Raw genomic sequence first — 19143 nt, 5'->3', positions numbered from 1 at the left:
TTTTTCTCTAGTGTCCGAACAAGATTCCTCTACCTTAATAAATTTTAAAGAGATAGCAGAAGGCAATAACAAACGTGTATGTTGATCACATCCACTACATTAGGTATTCAATATAGTGTTAAGTGTATGTGTAAAAATAGGGAAGTGATCTGGGGCAGGAAGTGAGGCTGTGTTTTCAAAGGGACTGTTGCTTTGGCTTAATATTTTAATTCACTACGGTAAGAATAAATTGTTACATACATATAATATAATGTGCATGCATGCTAAGTCACTCAGTCCTGTCTAACTCTTTGACCCTGTGGACTGTTGCCTGCCAGGCTCCTCTGTCCATGGGATTCTCTAGGCAAGAATACCAGAGTGGCTTGCCATGCTCGCCTCCAGAGGATCTTATGGACCCAGGGATCGAACCCTCATCTTTTACGTCTCCTGCATTGGCAGGCAGGTTTTTGTTTTTGTGTTTTTTTTTTTTTTTTACCACTAGCGCCCGTTGGGAAGTGAAGTGAAGTCGCTCAGTCATTTCCAGCTCTTTGCGACCCCATGGACTGTAGCCTACCAGGCTCCTCCATCCATGGGATTTTCCAGGCAAAAGTCCTGGAGTGGGTTGCCATTTCCTTTCCAGGGGATCTTCCTGACCCAGGGATCGAACCTGGGTCTCCTGCATTGCAGGCAGACGCTTTACCCTCTGAGCCACCAGGAAGTCCCCTTGGGAAGCTCACGTATAATATATAATACATAAGCTCTCTATAATTTTATATACCTGATTTTTTAAGCATGAACTTCAAAAAAGATAAAAGGCTCAACCAGTGTTTTTCTGTTTTAAAATATATGTACTCATACAATTTCCTTCAAACCTAATCCTTAACTAACTTGCTAGGCAGTTCCCCTCAACACTCACCCTTCTTTCTCCATTGCTGCCCTTTAGTTAACCACAGTAATCAGTCTTGTGGACTCTTCTTGGTTTCCTTACTCTTCTCTGACCCTTACTCCTGCTTCAGTTCAAATTATATTTTTTCCCTGTATTTCCAACTGGTCATCTAGGCTCAGGGACTAAATTTGACCCTAATGATGATAATTTTGATGACAGTGATTGTGATGGTAATAATAAGAGGAGTCCTTCTAATAATAACCAACATATATCCAGAGCAATGACAAAGTTCTAAGCATTTTACACAAATTGATTCCTAAAAGCTCTGCGAGCTAGGAAATGGTATGTTCATCTTCACTGACAAATGAGCAGACAGAGATGGGATGTGAACTAACTTGCCTAATATCCCTTGGCAGGTAAGAGCTGGGTTGAGCTTTGAGTCTAGGCAGATGAATTCCAAAGCCAATGTTCTTTACTCTGAAAGTGTAAACACCCCCAAACACCTCCAAACACCCCCCCCCCCTCACTGCTCCATCCAATCAATCACGAGTCTCAACTCTACACCCTAAACCTATCACACGTTTATCTCTTTCTGGTCATCCCCTCTGCAGTGGTTCAGGCCCGACATCCTCACATTTGAGCAATGCCCGCAGCTTCCTAAATGGTTTCTTTGTCTCTGATCTCAGTGGACTCTGCTTCTTAGTGAGTGTGTGTTAGTCAGTCATGTCCGACTCTTTTCGACCCCAAGGACTGTAGCCTGCCAGGCCCCTCTGTCCACAGAATTCTCCAGACCAGAATACTGGAGTGGATTGACATTCCCTTCTCCAAGGGATCTTCCTGACCCAAGGATCGGACCTGGGTCTCCTACATTGCAGGCAGATTCTTTACTGTCTGAGCCACCAGGAAAGCCCAGATCTTTTCATCATTTTGATTTTTTTCCTTTAAGCAAGTTAGCATAGGAATATACTATCATATTAATATAGTCAAATACTATAAAATTATTTTGCTTAAAAGCTAAAAGTTCTTCTTCACATCTGTCTTCCCCAGAGGTAACTATGGCTATCAGTATAGTTTATAGTCTTATAGACCTTTATACACAATATGTAGTTTAAGAAAACATGGACCTGTTGTGTTGGTCAAAGAGTTCATTCGGGGTTTTCGGTAAGATGGTATGAAAGATCGGAACAAAAGTTTTGGCCAGCCCAATATATGTAGTAACACAGCACATTTTGTTCTGTGCCTTGCTTTGGTTACTCAGCAATATGTTTTATAAATCTTTCCATGACAGCGCTGACTAGTATCGATGTACCATAGTTCATTTATCCATTTCCTCTTGTATGGGTATGTTGTTTCCCAGTTTTTATTACTACAAAGTCTGATAAATGGGTGATTTTTAAAATTTTCTTCTCTGTGCTTTTCTGTATCGTCTAGTTTTTCTTCGATTTTTGTAGTTTTGTCTCTCCCAGCCACTGGATCTGTGTATGAGTTCACAGGTCATTTTATCAAAATCCCTCTATACTTACAAAGGCGGAATTAAGTCCCAGAAAAGAGAAAATTGGTTTGGCTCAGGTTAGGTCATGTGGCCTGGTTTGGTCCGGCCAGTTAAGAACAAGAAAGTGATATCACAAGGCACAAACATGGCTGCCAGGGGCCCACATGTTCAGAGGAAGGAGGGACTGTTCCCGGAGAAAGGAGAGGTGAGAGCGTGTTGCTATAGCACCCTCTATCAACAGGGCCTCCCAGGTGGGACTAGTGGTAAAGAACCCGCCTGCCAATGCAGGAGACATAAGAGACACGGGTTTGATCCCTGGGTTGGGAAGATCCCCTGGAGGAGGGCATGGCAACCCACTCCAGTATTCTTGCCTGGAGAATCCCCTTGGATAGAGGAGCCTGGCAGGCTACAGTCCACAGGGTCGCACAGAGTTGGACACGACTGAAGTGATTTAGGACACACACCTCTATCAATGGGGATGCTTAAAGGCCATCTGGATTCCGTTTTGTCAATCTCAGTGCTTGAATAGAGGTTGTGTTTTGCCTCATCACTCAGCAAGTATTTGTTGAACACCTTCTATGAGCCAGGCATTGTTTTATTTTATTAAAAATTATTTATTTGGTTGTGCCAGGTCTTAGTTGAGGCATGCAGGATTTCTCTCTCTCTCTCTCTCTCTCTCTCTTTTTAGTTGCGGCATGTGAGTTTTTAGTTGCGGCATGTAAGTTCTTAGTTGAAGCATGTGGGATCTAGTTCCCTGACCAGGGATTGAACCCGGGCCCCCTGCTTTGGAAACACAGAATCTTAAGCCACTGAACCACCAGGCAAGTCCCCAGACACTGTTTAAGAATGCAAACAGCCAGGCATGAAACATACATGCTGGTACAGAGAAACAATAAGCAAAATGCAGAAGTAAAATATATTTGAGTTACAAAAGTACATTGATGACATCAACATAGTGTACTCAGCCAATAGACAGATTGTATGTACTGATACTGTGATATGTGACTGATGACGTGGTCTGGAGTTAGCTTTACAGGGCCAGGAAGTGACCTGGGCAGTCGTCGGGTTTAGTACTTTTCCCAGAAATCTGCAGTGAACATTTCTTCCCTTCTATTGTTCCTATTGTTCCTCTGGCAGAAAGTGAAGAAGACCTAAAGAGCCTCTTGATGAAAGTGAAAGAGGAGAGTGAAAAAGTTGGCTTAAAGCTCAACATTCAAAAAACTAAGATCATGGCATCTGGTCCCATCACTTCATGGCAAATAGATGGGCAAACAGTGGAAACAGTGGCTGACTTTATTTTTCTGGGCTCCAAAATCACTGCAGATGGTGATTGCAGCCATGAAATTAAAAGACGCTTACTCCTTGGGAGGAAAGTTATGACCAACCTAGACAGCATATTAAATAGCAGAGACATTACTTTGTCAACAAAGGTCTGTCTAGTCAAGGCTATGGTTTTTCCAGTAGTCATGTATGGATGTGAGAGTTGGACTACAAAGAAAGCTGAGCACCAAAGAATTGATGCTTTTGAACTGTGGTGTTGGAGAAGACTCTTGAGAGTCCCTTGGACTGCAAGGAGATCCAACCAGTCCATCCTAAAGGAGATCAGTCCTGGGTGTTCATTGGAAGGACTGATGCTGAAGCTGAAACTCCAATACTTTGGCCACCTCATGAGAAAAGTTGACTCATTGGAAAAGACCCTGATGCTGGGAAAGATTGAGGGCAGGAGGAGAAGGGGACGACAGAGGATGAGATGGTTGGATGGCATCACCAACTCGATGGACCTGGGTTTGGGTGGATTCCAGGAGTTGGTGATGGACAGGGATGCCTGGCATGCTGCAGTTCATGGGGTCACAAAGAGTTGGACATGACTGAGCGACTGAACTGAACTGAACTGATTGTTCCTCTGTAACGCTCAGTTCTTTCTAGCCTGAACTGCAGTTGTTTAAAGACATTGCCCTAGATAATAAAACTTGGAACTACTTATTAATATGCAGTAAATAAATAAAATAATATAAATAAAATAAATAAAAGAATGAACTAACGAATAAGCAAACAGTCCAACTTTTCTGTCTCCAGTTTATTATAGTATGGTCAAAGATCTTGAGGATTTCTTGGCAGGAATTTTTCACTTTGTTTTTACTTTTACAATTTAATTTTGGGAAAACCATTCTGTGTTTTTTCCTTGCCTCTCCTCCCTCCACCCACCCAATAGCCAGTGGCTTTTGCCCTAGTAAATTGTGGCATTTCAGGTACTGTGACTATCTTTGAATCTACTTTTGTTATAATTTTGAAATTAAGCTTGATTCTCTACTAAATATGTGTTGAAAGGCTTAAAGAAACGCCCCCCTCCTGCCATTACTGTATATGCTGTGTACTTTGGATCAGTCTGAGTGCTTACATTCTGAGAACTTTTATTTTAATCCAATTTCTGTCTTCTAAGGAGGGCTTTTTAAAAGTCTAACAGAATAAAGATCATGACTCTCTAGAAGAAACAGGGAAAGATGAAGGTCCAGCTGGGTCTGAATTGAACTAATGATGATAGTAATAGTCACTCTCCACTGACTGTTTACCGTGTGCTTGACAGTATGTGTGTTACAGTGATGGCTAACGCTTATGGAGCGGCTGCTATCTGCCGGGATTGGTCCTGCATGCCTTATATGCTTTAACTCACAAAGGCCTTATGTAAGGCAGATTCCAATACAAAGAGACGGAGAAGCCAAGGCACAGAGATGTTAATGACTTTCCCAGGGTCACACAGATGGTGAGTGGGGGTTTTGGGGTTCCTAGCCTGCTCTGGTAATCTGCTCTAATGGATATACCTGATTACCTCTTGGTTTATGCGTTGATTTCTTGGATGGGTTAAGTCATGTCTGGAGTCTCGCAGTTCTTTATCAAGGAATATTTAACCTCCTAACCCAACTTAGATCTTGCCAGGGGAGCTTCACATGCTCATTAATGGTACCTGCTTTATAAGGTTGTTATGAGAATTAAATGAAATAATAGAGCCAAGTGCCTAGGACAGTGCCTGGACCACAGTAAGTGCTCAGTCAACATTGGTTTCCTTCCCTTGTACTATTTGAAGAGCTTACTCATTTATATTTCGAGAATGGATGGTCTTGGTTACTGTAAGATGCTCACTGGATGTCAGTTTGCTTCCTCTATTATATCCTAGTTATTGGAAATAGGGGTATATTAGTTCCCTGGTGCTGTCATAACAAATTATCAGAAACTTTCTGGCTAAATTTTTGCTCTCCTTGTTCTGGAGGTCGGAAGGCAGAAATCTAAAATCAAGGTGTTTGCAGGACCGTGGTCCCTCCAGAGGCTCTAGCAGGGATTTTATTCCTTGTCTCTTCCAGTTTCTTGTGGCTGTTGGCATTCTTGGGCTTGTGGTTGCCTCATTCTAATCTCTGCCTCTGTCTTTACATCACTTTCTCTTGTCTATCAAATCTCTCCCATGTGTCTCTTGTAGGGACATGTATCTCAGGATTTAGGGGCCACCAAGGGCTTCCCTCGTGGCTCAGATGGTAATAGAATCCACCTGCAATGCGGGAGACCTGGGTCTGATCCCTGCCTGGGTTGGGAAGATTCCCTAGAGGAGGGCATGACAGCCCATGCCAATATTTTTGCCTGGAGAATCCCCATGGACAGAGGAACCTCACGGGCTGCAGCCCATGGGGTCGCAAAGAGTCAGACACGACCGAGTGACTAAGCACAGCACAAGAAAATCCAGGATGATCTCATCAGAGGTCCTTAACTTAATTACATCTTCAAAGATCCTTTTCTCTAATAAGGTTATAGTCATGGGTCCTAGGGATTAGGAAGTGAATGTAACATTTTGGGGATTGCCATTCGACCCACTATGAGGGGTTAAGAACAGACGCTTGGAGCCAGTCAGCTCTGATTCTGGCTGTGAACCAGGGTGTAACAGATCGTCAAGATCATGGCCTGTAAAAGCGCTTCTTCCTCCTGTTTATCAAAGGATAGTGGTTCCTCTCCTCTGTGGCCTGATGCTGACCCCCGTCCCCTCAGACTGCAATGGGCTTGTATTAGCCGGGGTTCTCCAGAGAAGCAGTATCAACAGAAAATAAATATATCTGGAGGCTGCCAAGTCCAAATCTGAAATGTGAGCTGACAGGTGGGGACTCAAGACGGTAGACTGTGCAGTTTCAGTTGAAGGCAGTCCCCTGGAGAATATTTTAGGATTGTTTTTCTGTTGTTGTTCTATTCAAGACTTCAACTGATTGGATGAGGCCCATCCACATTATGGAGGGCAAGCTGCCTTATTCTACCCATTACAATGTAAATCTAATTCAAAAACATCCTTGCAGAAATGCCTAGAATAAAGTTTAACCTGCGACTTCCCTGGAAGCCCTGTGGTTAGGACTCCAAGCTTCCAGTGCAGGGGATGTAGGTTTGATCCTTGGTCAGGGAACTAGATCCCACAGCCACATGGCATGGCCAGAAAGAAATTTTTTAAAGTATAACCGTTTGATCCTGCAAACTCTGGTTGAGGGTGTATCACAAAGCCCAATAACCCAGACTGGGCTCCTAAGCATTAATTAAGGGTGGGATAGGAGCCATCGGAAAGCTGAATTGTTTTCTGGAAACAAGCTCCAGGTGGACCACCTGTTTAAGGGAAACACTTCCATTGGCTGCTGCCCAGGGGAACGCAGTAGCCCCGGATGTTGACCAATACTGTCCCGGCTACAGGAGAGCTCTCGATTGGAAACCTGACAGAAGGGACCAGCTAAATTTTTGTGACTCTGAGCAAGTTACTGAACTGCTCGAAACCTCAGTAATCCCATCTCAAAATGGGAATAACAAGAGTGCCCCATCAAAGGCTTGCTGTGGGGTTCAAAAGAGAGCACATTGCCCAGAGCCTATCACGAAGTGACTAGCCAATAGTGATGATAATAATAATAGCTACCAAGATCTGAGTGCTTCTCTGTGACATGCCCCTGGGGGTCCCCACTTTTAAGGTGAAACAACTGAGGCTTGGGTTAAGTAAGACCAAGAGAGGTTAATAGCAGCAATTATTGTTCAGGCTTCTTTGCTAGTCACTCAAAATTTTACGCCCCTGCAATCACCTTTTCTATTTGCAGAAAAGAGTAATTTACACATTAATGTGTTATGAAGACAGAAAGGATGTAAGTGAAAGGCACACTGAGGATGATCAACGTGTTTTATCAGAAGGAGTTTGAGCCCGTGTAAGCTTTGTGGCTCAGACGGTAAAAGCGTCTGCCGACAATGCAGGAGACCTGGGTTCAATCCCTGGGTCAGGAAGATCTCCTGGAGAAGGAAATGGCAACCCACTCCAGTATTCTTTCCTGGAAAATCCCATGGGTGGAGGAGCCTGGTGGGCTACAGTCCATGGGGTCAAAAAGGGTCAGACACGACTGAGGGACTTTACTTACAAGTTATTAACAGCCGGCACCACTTATTTCATCTACTTGAAAAAGCGTTACAAGTGTAGAGCCACTTCATTTTGTAAAGTGCTTAAAGCTCTGGAAATTTGCTCTAGATTTCTTGACTAACTAGAGAGTTCATAGAACTGAAAGGAATCATTGAGAATGACTCTCTAAAGAAAGCCTATTTTTTCTGAAGGGTGGCATCTTCTTCAAAAAGCTTTGCATGTGCTCTATATAGTGCAAAATATTTCATAAATATAGTCCGCTCATGATCATCAGGACATTTGAGAGTTTGTAAATAACAGAGAGAAAAGTGCAATGGAGGCTGGACCTGCTCCCACCCTCCCAGTTCAGTCTAGTTCAATCTCTCAGTTCTGTCTGACTCTTTGCGACCCCATGGACTGCAGCATGCCAGGCCTCCCTGTCCATCACCAACTCCCGGAGTCCACCCAAATCCATGTCCATTGAGTCGGTGATGCCATCCAACCATCTCATCCTCTGCTGTCCCCCTTTCCTCCCGCCTTCAAGCTTTCCCAGCATCAGGGTCTTTTCCAGTGAGTCAGCTCTTTGCATCAGGTGGCCTAAGTATTGGAGTTTCAGCTTCAGCATCAGTCCTTCCAATGAACACCCAGGACTGATCTCCTTTAGGATGGACTGGTTGGATCTCCTTGCTGTCCAAGGGACTCTTAAGAGTCTTCTCCAACACCACAGTTCAAAAGCATCAATTCTTCAGTGCTCAACTTTCTTTATAGTCCAACTCCCACATCCATACATGACTACTGGAAAAACCACAGCCTTGACTAGACAGACTTTGTTGGCAAAGTAACGTCTCTGCTTTTTAATATGCTGTCTAGGTTGGTCATAACTTTCCTTCCGAGGAGTAAGCGTCTTTTAATTTCATGGCTGCAGTCACCATCTGCAGTGATTTTGGAGCACCCTCCCAGCTTGTACTGATTGATAACTTTTAGGGTTTTGGTGGGTGGAGAGTGCAGGAGAGAGGCAGGAAGGGAGGGAGAACAGCTGAGATGATGTAGCATTTGCCCCTGATAATAATGGTAATGACAGTCACAAAAGTGATTGCTAAGGAGCCCTCATGCACTGTGGGTGGGAGTGTAAATTGGTATAGCCACTATGGAGAACGGTATTGAGGTTCCTTAAAAAACTAAAAATAGAGTTACCATATGACCCAGCAATCCCACTACTGGGCATATACCCAGAGCAAACCACAATTCAAAACGATACATGCGCCCCAATGTTCACAGCAGCACTGCTTACAATAGCCGGGACATGCGTGTATGCTGTCATGTCTGACTCTCTGCGACCCCATGGACTGTAGCCTGCCGGGCTCCTCTGTCCGTGGGATTTTTCAGGCAAGAATACTGGAGCAGGTTGCCATTTCCTACTCCAGGGGATCTTCCCAACCCAGGGATTGAACCTGCATCTCTTGAGTCTCCTGCATTGGGAGATGGATTCTTTACCACTAGAACCACCTGGGAGGCCCAGCCAGGACATGAAAGCCACCTACATATCCAAAGACAGAGGAATGGATAAAGAAGATCCCCCCACACATGGTGGGATGTACAGTGGACTATTACTCAGCCATCAAAAGGAATGGAATTGAGTCATTTGTAGAGAAATGGAAGGGCCTAGAGAGTGTCACACAGAGTGAAGGAAGAAAGAGAAAAACAAATGTGGTATATTAACATATATATATGTGGAATCTAGAAAAATGGTATAGACGATCTTATTGGCAAAGCAGAAAGCAGAAAAGTAGAAGATGAACATATGGATACCAAAGGGGAAAGGAGGGCGGGAGCAGTTGGGAGACTGGATTGACACATAACAATAGGTAACTAATGGGCATAGACTGTATAGCCCAGGGGACTCTACTTAATGCATGCGGTTACCTGACCGGGAAAGAAGCAGGGAGGGGATAGAGGGATATCTACGGCCAATTCCTTTTTCTGTGCAGCAGAAACTACCACTGCACTGTGAAGCAACTCTATTCCAATATGAATCAATTAAAAATAAGTGAGAGCTAACATACTGATCGCTTTCTCTCTGCTTTTCCTCGTGGGCTCTCCCTCTGTCCCTTCTGGTTTGTGAAGAAAAGGCTTAATTCTGTGCCACATCCGAGATGTCAGGGGGTTGCTACACTTCCCAGGGGGTTGCTCAGCTTGCTTGGAGACAGAGGTGAGATTTGAACCCAGACCCAGCTGACTTCAAATCCTGAACTCTTGGGGTCCGAAACTTTACATCCACCATCCTCCATGGCAGCCACCAAATGAAGCTGGTTGAGAAGTCTTCCCTCCATTTGCTTTCTCTTCATGGAGAATGAGCAGATTCTGTTCTTTTTTTTTTTTCTTAATTCCCTCTATGTTCCCCATTCATTCATCAAAACAGGAAGAGATGCCTACTGTGTGCAAAGCGATGTGGTTGGCATTGGCTTAATTTTGTCCAGAGAAAGAGAAGCCGTGGAAGAGATTGACCCCAAAATTCGTTCACAAACTCAAAGGCAGAGATATTCAAAAGAAGTACCAACAGTTTTTATGTTTATTTTTCTTTTCTTTCTTTTTTTTTTTCTTTTGGCTGCGCCATACTTAATGCAGAATCTTATTTCCCCGACCAGGAGTTGAACCTGTGCCCCCTTCATTGGCGGCTCCGAGTCTTAACCGCGGGACCACCAGGGAAGTCCCTGTTTATTTTTTATTGCAAACATAATAGATATTCACTGAAGAAAGTCGGAACAACAAAGCATAAAGAAGGAAATAAGTCTCATACTCTGTTAACATTTTGGTATGCTTGCTGAAAAAATTTCCCCCCTATTTATAGGTAAAAATACAAATTCTAGTTTATGTAAGATACAGGGTATTTTTAGTTACATGAAAAGAAAAAAAAAGTTGCATTTTTAAAAAGCCATTTAATCAGGTATTTGTGACTGGCGGCTGAAAGCGTTCTGATTTCCTTCCTGACGGATCAGTTCTGGGTCCTCACGTTGATTCAATTCGGGCTGCGCGAGGTGCTGGTGGTATAAAACGGTACCCACGGCAGGCGCTGCTCTTTGTGGTCATGGAGCTGTCAAATTAACTGAGGAAAATAGTACAAAGATAAAACATATTAAATAAAATCTCGCCATGTATGGTGATAGGTGTGATAGAGGATGACAGGTGGATATAGCGCCTGGGTAAAGTCTCTATGAGGACGAAGTGAAAGTGAAGTCGCGTCTGACTCTTTGCGACCGCATCAGGCTCCTGCATCCATGGAATTTTCCAGGCAAGAGTACTGCAGTGGGTTACCATTTCCTTCTGCAGGCGATCTTCCTGACCCAGGGATCGAACCCTGGTGTACTGCATTGCAGGCAGAGGCTTTACCGTCTGAGCCACCAGGGAAACATCTGCTTTAATACCTGAAGGATGAGAGGGAGCCGGGCACTTGGAGAGGGGTCCACCAGGGGGCGCTGTTTGCATGGCCAACATTTAACTTCTCAAGGCCTGAGTCTTCATCTGTAAGATGAGGATAACAAGAGGACTGAACGTTCTGGCAATGTTATGAGGATTTAAAGAACTCCTATAAAGTAGTTATATAAAGTGCATGTAGTATGAAATGCTTAGATCATTGCCTGGCACAGGGTAGTGACTTTGGATGTGTCAGATATCGTCATATGCTGGTGCTGGTGAGTTCTGTGAACCCCCAGGGACTTGCAGTTCTACTTTCTGGCACTTTCTGCCTCCTGTTCTCATGAGTGGTGGCGCAAGCTGTCTCTGCTCCTTCCTGTGTTAACTCGTGTCTTGACATTCAGCCTCTTGGGACTTCCCTGGCGGTCCAGTGGTTAAGACACCACACTTCCAATGCAGGGGGCATGGATTCCACCCCTCATTAGGAAACTAAAATCCTGCAGGCCAAGTGGTGTGGCCTAAATAAGTAAAAAAAATACTTAAACAAAATTCAGCCTTTTCCCAGCTTCCACCAAAACAAACAAAATGTAAAAAAAAAGAAAACAACCCACAAATCCACAGCAAACAAGTGAACAATAAACAGAAGCGTATTGATAAATGATTAATACAATTCCACTCTTACTCAGCATTTACAAGTGTTTAAAGTCCAGTTTATGGAAGACTTGGATCGGTCACACGGAGGAGTCCCATTAGCAGGCATACGTCCGGCGTCCCGTGGGTTTCCCCTTCCCTTTCGTTTCTGCATCTCCCTGTCTGAACTTTCTTTTCCCATCTCACACATAGATGTTTAGTTCATCTTTTGTTCCTTGACTGTGTCAGAAATGCTCCTTCTCTGCACTGAGAACACATCAGAGTATCTTTACCAAACAAATGTGGTGCTGTTTCCAAGAAATCTGCTTTTGTTAGGTTGAGTTTTGTTATGCTGCATGACAAACACCTCGGAAATCTCAGCGGCTTAAAACAAAAAAGGTTGATTTCTTGTGTGTACCGTGTTTCTTATAGGTTTGGGTGACTTTTTGCGACAGCCATCCTGCATGTAAGATTCAGTGTTGCATTTTTCATCTATGTGTGCTGTCAAAAGTGAAGAGTGATGAGGAGAGTTGAGCCCTGGAGATTTCATACGTCCACCTGGTCTCTTCTGCTTATGTATCATTGGCCAGAGCTTACATGGCTACACTTAACTGCAAGTGGCAGAGAAGTGCAAAATTCCTTGTGCCCTAAAGGAGAGAGAAATAGGATGCTGACAAAATATGTTCATCTCTGGTTAAAAATTGATCTTGGCTTCATTACGTTGACACGAAATGAGGTACTGGCAGAGCCAGGATGGGGATCTAGAACTCTGGCTCTCCACTGTTGGATCTTTCCCTCTGGAGGTAGCACTATGATAAGGAAAAATAAATACCTGTTAAGAGCTTGATGTCTGAAGCAAAACTAAAATCAGTGCCACCCAGACGACACATCATGGCAGCAAATGGAGAGGTCTCCGCTTCATTCCCACAGTGTGGTTTCATTTCATAAACTGGACACAGTAAAGATACAACTACTCTGGGTTCCTTTTGGGGAGGTGTGTCATCTGCATTGAACGGAATACTCTTAGACTACATTAAAATGCTTACATACTAGGTAAAACCTCAAAGCACAATACTTCTTCACTGCAAGAGAATCAGTGCACATGTAGCGTTTGTGAAATATACATCACTAACTCACTTTCAGATAAATCCTTGGACAAAGGCAATCATTCAGATTAGGCCCAGTGTATGGCAGGGGCTCATTAAATCTCTGCTGAATGATTGAATGAATGAACACTATTTCTAGCCAGATCTTTTGCACTTATTTATTCAACCAAAGAAATATTGAAAGCCAATGTGATACATGGTTGCCATGGTGGCCCCCAGTGAACCAGCCCTCCCAGTATTCATACCCTTTCACTTGAAGCCTGGGCTGGCTCATGTGACTTGCTTTGTCTGATGGAACATCAAGTATGGTGCAGGTGGAGGCCTGATAAGCACTCGAGGGCTGGGGCTCCTGCCAACACCATGTGGGGAGATGTGATCTAATCTCCTTGAGGAAGGAGACCCCCGGAGGCAGAGGCTCAGTGATTCCAGCAATCTTAGCTGAACCCCTCACCCAGTTCACCCTTCAGCTGAATGTGGTTGCCCGAGGGAGCTTGGGAGAAACCAGCATAGTCAAACCGCAATATTGTGAGACATGAAAAATTGTCATCAAGCCAGGGTCATCAACCTTTTCTTCTGGAAAGGGCCACATAGTACATATTTTAGGTTTTTGGGGGATCATGCAATTTCTGTCACAGGGACTCAGCTCTGCCATTATAGTGTGAAAGCCGCCAGAGGATGACACAGAAACAAAATAGGTGTGGCTGTCTTCCAAACAAACTTTGTTTTCAGAAACAGGCGGCGAGCGGAATTGGTCCACGCGCTGTGGTTTCCTGGTCCTGTTTTAGGCCAGTAAGTTTTGGGGCGGTTTGCTTTGTTGCAGTAAATAACGGAAACAACTCGTTCCAGGTGTCCCCATTCCTGAGACTGTTCCGCCGTGTGACTTCATTCCAGATGGCTCCCTAGGGTGGAATGCCCTCTTTTCTCAGACCTGGCCCTCGGAAAAGTGGGAAGTCAGCGGCGCGTGCTTTTAGCTTCCCATCAAAAGGTTCCAGAAAGGCCAGAAAGAAACAGTCGTGGAAGTGTTCCTTTCAGTGGGAGTGGAAGCTGTTGACCCCTAAGTTCCTGATGAATGGAGGGGGGGCACCCTCTCCTCCTGCTCAGGGGCCCCGAGGCTCCACGCAGTCTGAGCAGGATGACTGGGCGCTGCCTAAGTGGGCAGTGAAGTTGATGTAATGGAAGGCTCTTATCTCTGAGCCTCGTCAGAGAGGCTCAGCCGTCCCCATAAAACGGCGGCTTCTGACCCACCCATCCACATTTTGCCCAGAAGTTTCAGATTTCCTGGAATTTCTCCTGGAATTGCTAAAATTCTAAATAATGGCTTTCAAAACTCAGAATGACTGCATACTCATCAAGGAAATAGAGTCTTGCCCTGTTGTTATTTCAGTTCTAGTTGACTGTGTACCTGTGGAGAAGGGTGTTGGTTCTGGAATCAAGCCTGCCTCCCAACTACTCAGTCCCTCCATGACCTTGGGCAAGTCGAGTAATCCTCTATGCCCAAGTTTCCTCAGTTATAAAATGATGGTAATATTAGCATTCACCTTTACGATTTTTGTGACAAATGAATGACACAGACCATGTAAAGTGTCACAGTGCCTGGCACTTAATATTCAGTAAATTGTCGCTATTATAATTATTACCTGTCAGTCAATTCTGCAGGATTTCCTAATTCCTTCAGTTTTTGTAGATTACTTATCTTTTTACCCAAAGTGTTCTCACTTCCACATCTCGTTGATTTGTCTAAAAAATTCTGGAAAGGTATAGCACAGTAATAGTCTCAATTTAAAGGGGAGGAAAGTGAGATTGAGGTATTAGGTTTTCTCATTTTTGCCCCAGTTATCTTTATCCTTGTCCAGTGAAACCGGTAAGAGACAAATGTGTTTGTTTCAGTTTACAGGTGAGGAAGAAGGAGGCAGGGATTTGGGGCTGTTAGAAAGAACCCACACTGAAGTGTTGCAGGGCGATTCCCCAGGAAGCTGACTCTGAGGTTTGCATGAAGCAAGTTCATTGGGAAGTGCTCTCTGAGTGACAGCTATGGGGAAGTGAAGGAAGCAGAAGCGGGCAGAGGGGGAAGGAGGGGTGTGACTCAGCTGCAACAAAGCCTCAGTCATCCCACGGGAGCTCTGAAGTTGGAATAAACCTGCAGAGTTGACTCACATGAGGCAATTGGGTTGGGCCTTTTAAAGGCCACTTTAATCCACAAACTGAGCATTCCTTGGGTGTGAACCACCCTGGTGAGGAATATGACCTTGGTCAAGGCTGGACTCAGCTGTGAGCTCTCAGTTATCACCACGCTGCGCTGATGGTTTTGAGGGGATCTGGGTGGCAACCCACAGCATCCATAACACACAGCTTCTACTTATGGACCAGGCGAAATGCAACGAGCTTTCACATACACCGTGCCATTCAAACCTCACAGCAAACCTACAGAATAACTAAGGAAGAAAGCTATCGTATGTTTAATGACTTCTAAGTGCCATGTGGTTTAAAAATTCTCATTCTTGTTATTTTCTTAACAATCCATCAAGGCTGGAATTACTGGTTGCACCTGGTGAGAGAGAAAAGTAGCTTAGAAAAGCCAAATTGACTCTCAGACCTGAGTCCAGCTCTCCTGCATCGAGCTGGTGCTCCTCCAACTGGGAAGTACAGACCCATTTTACAGATGGGGATGTTGGGGATTAATGAGATTAAAGGACTTTCCTGAAGATCAGAGCTAGTGGTGGGCAGAATTGGGGCTTGAATTCAGATGTGAGATGATCTTTCCCAGGCATCAAGTTGTACACTGGGAGAGAGGAGAAAGACCATGACCTGGTGGGGGAAAAGGCAGCTCAGATGAAACTTAACTTCTCTGAACTCCATTAACTTGATTCGTAACGTTTCAAGGGCTTTCGAGACATTTCCTGATATTATAGCTTATGGGTTTTGAGCATTTTAATAGGGCTAGCCAAGAAGGCTTTAGAAAACTCCCTGTCTGATTTGCTTTTTTCCTCCTCTTCCACTTCTATATCAGCCTCTAGAGCCTTGACATTAAGAAGTGGGCAGGAGGAGGCTAGATCTTCTTTCTTGGGAATATTGAATTACATTTCTGGTGCTTTTGGCTGTGTTGTTTGTTGTATTTGACCTTCAGTTATGGACCACTAGATGGCGCTCACCCTCTATTCCTGAAACCTGTTTGCCAGGGCCGTGATCATCTTCCTAACCGCACTGTAGTAGCCTTATCAATGGCTAACAGTGACATTCGTGTGCCCAATGCAGATCGTGGCCAAACTGAAATGTCGGAGTTTGGAGTAGTGAAAGGTTTATTGCAAGGATTACTACAAGGCGGACAGGGCGTCCCAGGTGGTGCTAGTGATAGAGAACTTGCCTGCCAAAGCAGGAGATATAAAGAGACATGGGTTTGATCCCTGGGTAGGAAAGATCCCCTGGAAGAGGGCATGTCAGCCCAGTCCAATGTTCTTGCCTGGAGAACCCCTTGGACAGAGGAGCCTGGCAGGCTATAGTCCATGGGATAGCAAGGGTCGGACATGACAGAGGCGACTTAGCATGCTTAAGAACATACAAGGAGAACGGGTGGCTCAGGCTCAAAAGACAGAACTCTCCAATAGGTTTCAGGGAGATTTTATAGGCAAAACTTGTGGGGCGGGCTGCAGCACTTGTAAACCTCCTCTGATGGGTTGGCGGTGCTCCAGGAATTTCTATCACCAACCATTCTGAGGTCTGTCTGTTCAGCCTGAAGTTACCATCCTGTTGAGGAACTCAAAGGTAAATATCAAATTATTAGGTTCAACCCTTGAGGAGGAACCAGCCCTGCCCCCGCTCCATCCTGCATATTGTTTCTTTCTGTTTTCCCTCACTCTCCTAATTAGTAACTGTTTGAATCTGTCCTTTATTATTTTTTTTTTTTGAATTTTTTTTTTGAATTTTTTTTTTTTTGAATCTGTCCTTTAGAACTCAGTGAACGTCTAGGTGCTTGAAGGCTTTTTTCCCTACAAACAAAAAATGGGAGACCTGGAAAAACTTTTATGCCCTGGAGTTTCCCCACAGGGTCCTGCTCCGGTTTTAATGAGAAGGTACTGTGTGCCTAGTAAGTTACTATGCCTCGTGCTTTATGGAAATCATCTCATTGAATCCTTACCAGGACTCTTTTAAGGCAGGCTTTGTTATCCTTAATTTACCAACAAGGATACATAACTTGCCCAGGAAACAAAGCTGGTGCTGGCTGGGTCAAAGCAGGATTTAAAGCAGGTCATCCAATTTACACTTTTGAGCTTGTCAGGGAGGGAATAAAACTTCCCCTTCTAGGTTCTTCTGGCTGGTCTATTGACATGAGACAGGTTAACAGGAGAAAATAAAATTTAATTACATACATGCAGGAGTTCCATAAGAATATGGGTCCTAAGAACAAGTGAGTCAATTAAAGCTTATATGTCACCCAAGAGGAGGAGAAGAGGGTAGACATTAAGACTGCCGAGGAAAGGAGGGCCATCTGTAGGAAAATGAACAAAAGCAAACATTTGGTAAAGAAATGTTTGCTGGGCCATAAAGAAACCATAAGGCAGAGAGGACTTTGATCCAGCAGCCTTGCTAACCTACCCCAGACTACCACACCTGGCTCGTATTATACTCTATGGGAATAGGTTTTCCTGAAACAGGCCCTTTATCTAAAGTCTTTTGAACAGCTACGGGGAGAAGGTAAAAGTTCATCCTGAGCCTTTGCTTCAGTCTAAATTAATTCTCAACACGAAGAGACACATTTTGGGGTGGCAAGTTTTGTTCCCTTATAACCTCTACCCATTCTCCTGTCTCCCCAGTCATCCCATAATGACGACAAGTGAGTGCCAGCCTCGTGCCAGACATTGTGGTAAGTTGGCTCAAAGTTTGCTTCATTTGAAACTCATAATGTCCACACACACACACACACACACACACACACACACAGAGATAAACACGTGAGATGATGAATGGGGATGAATCCACACCTCAGTTGTGGGAATCCTTTTGAAACAGGAGGGAAGGGGGCAGGACACAACCTTTGAAAGAATGATAGAGCCTTAGGACATGACAAAAACTAGTTTGAACCAACTTGGTTCAAGATGGTGGAAGATTCAGCTTCCAGTAGGCCACTGAGCCGCATTATATGCTCATTGTAATAAATTAGCAGGAGCTAAATGACACAGCTACAGCACCATGACTGATCTGAGGCTAACCAGAAAAGCTAAAAATGTGGGCGGTGGTCCAGCCCCTGCAGATCTCCACCCCTTCCCCCAAACAGTTGGAATAATCCTCCCAGTTGTTAGCCTATGGCCTATGAAATTACCCAGCTCATAAAAACTATTCACACTATTCACAAAATGACTTTCTCTGGGTCTCTGATGATGGGTTTAAAATTCAAGGAGCATCTGGTTTTGGTGTGGGGATGATCCAGGATTATGTTGTGACTGATGGATATATTGGTTATTTGTACATTTTTTTTTGAATCTTTGCAAGGGAAAAACTACAAGTAATGAGTTTTCTACCGTTAATTTAAACCTGTTACAAGTTTTCATGTTCAGGATGAACAGTTCCTCAACTTTGGGTGAAATATACTTGCAACAGTTTAAGGTGACTGTGTTTTACCTTAGGACAACTGTAACATGCCAATTTGCGTGTGAATGTAAACACTTCAAAATTGAGCTAGAAGATGTAAATGTAAAATTGAATGTGTATCTGATCTGCCCCAGGTTCAGTAAATACATGATTCATTTAAAAAATAAACAAAAAACTATTCCCATGGTGTTTTGGGGCCTCTCACCCTTTTAGAGGGCTTCCCTTGTGGCTCAGCTGGTAAAGAATCCACCTGCAATGTGGGAAACCTGGGTTTGATCCCTGGCTTGGGAAGATCCCCTGGAGAAGGGAAAGGCTACCCACTCTAGTATTCTGGCTTGGAGAATTCCATGGACTGTATAGTCCACGGGGTCGAAAAGAGTAGGACACGACTGAGTGACTTTGACTTCACTTCACTTCACCCTGTTAGATGGCCCACAGTCTGTCTTTGGAGTGTGTATCTCTGTAAATAAATCCACTCCTTGCCTATCACTTTGTCTCTCACTGAATACTTTCTGTGATGAGACATCAAGAACATGAGCTTCATAAAGTCCTGAGACCAGGGGTATGATCCCAGTTAAAAGATTGTGGTTGAAGTCCAAGTCTGGGTTTGGGCTGCGTTCAAGTCCTGCCATGTGGGTTCAAATCCCAGAGGTGAGTTGTGTGG

General features: G+C 44.2%; 1 non-coding gene across 1 annotated transcript; it reads right to left on the bottom strand.

Annotated features, from left to right (window-relative positions):
* Positions 1 to 624: 624 nt before the first annotated feature.
* TRNAC-GCA (transfer RNA cysteine (anticodon GCA)) lies at positions 625 to 697 on the bottom strand. Its single transcript has one exon. It is a non-coding gene; the product is annotated as a tRNA-Cys (tRNA).
* Positions 698 to 19143: the final 18446 nt, after the last annotated feature.

The sequence above is a fragment of the Dama dama genome, chromosome 1, assembly GCF_033118175.1.
Source record: "Dama dama isolate Ldn47 chromosome 1, ASM3311817v1, whole genome shotgun sequence".
NCBI classification, from domain to species: domain Eukaryota; kingdom Metazoa; phylum Chordata; class Mammalia; order Artiodactyla; family Cervidae; genus Dama; species Dama dama.
The sequence above is the reverse complement of the archived record's forward strand: the minus strand, read 5'-3'. Positions and strand labels throughout refer to the sequence as shown.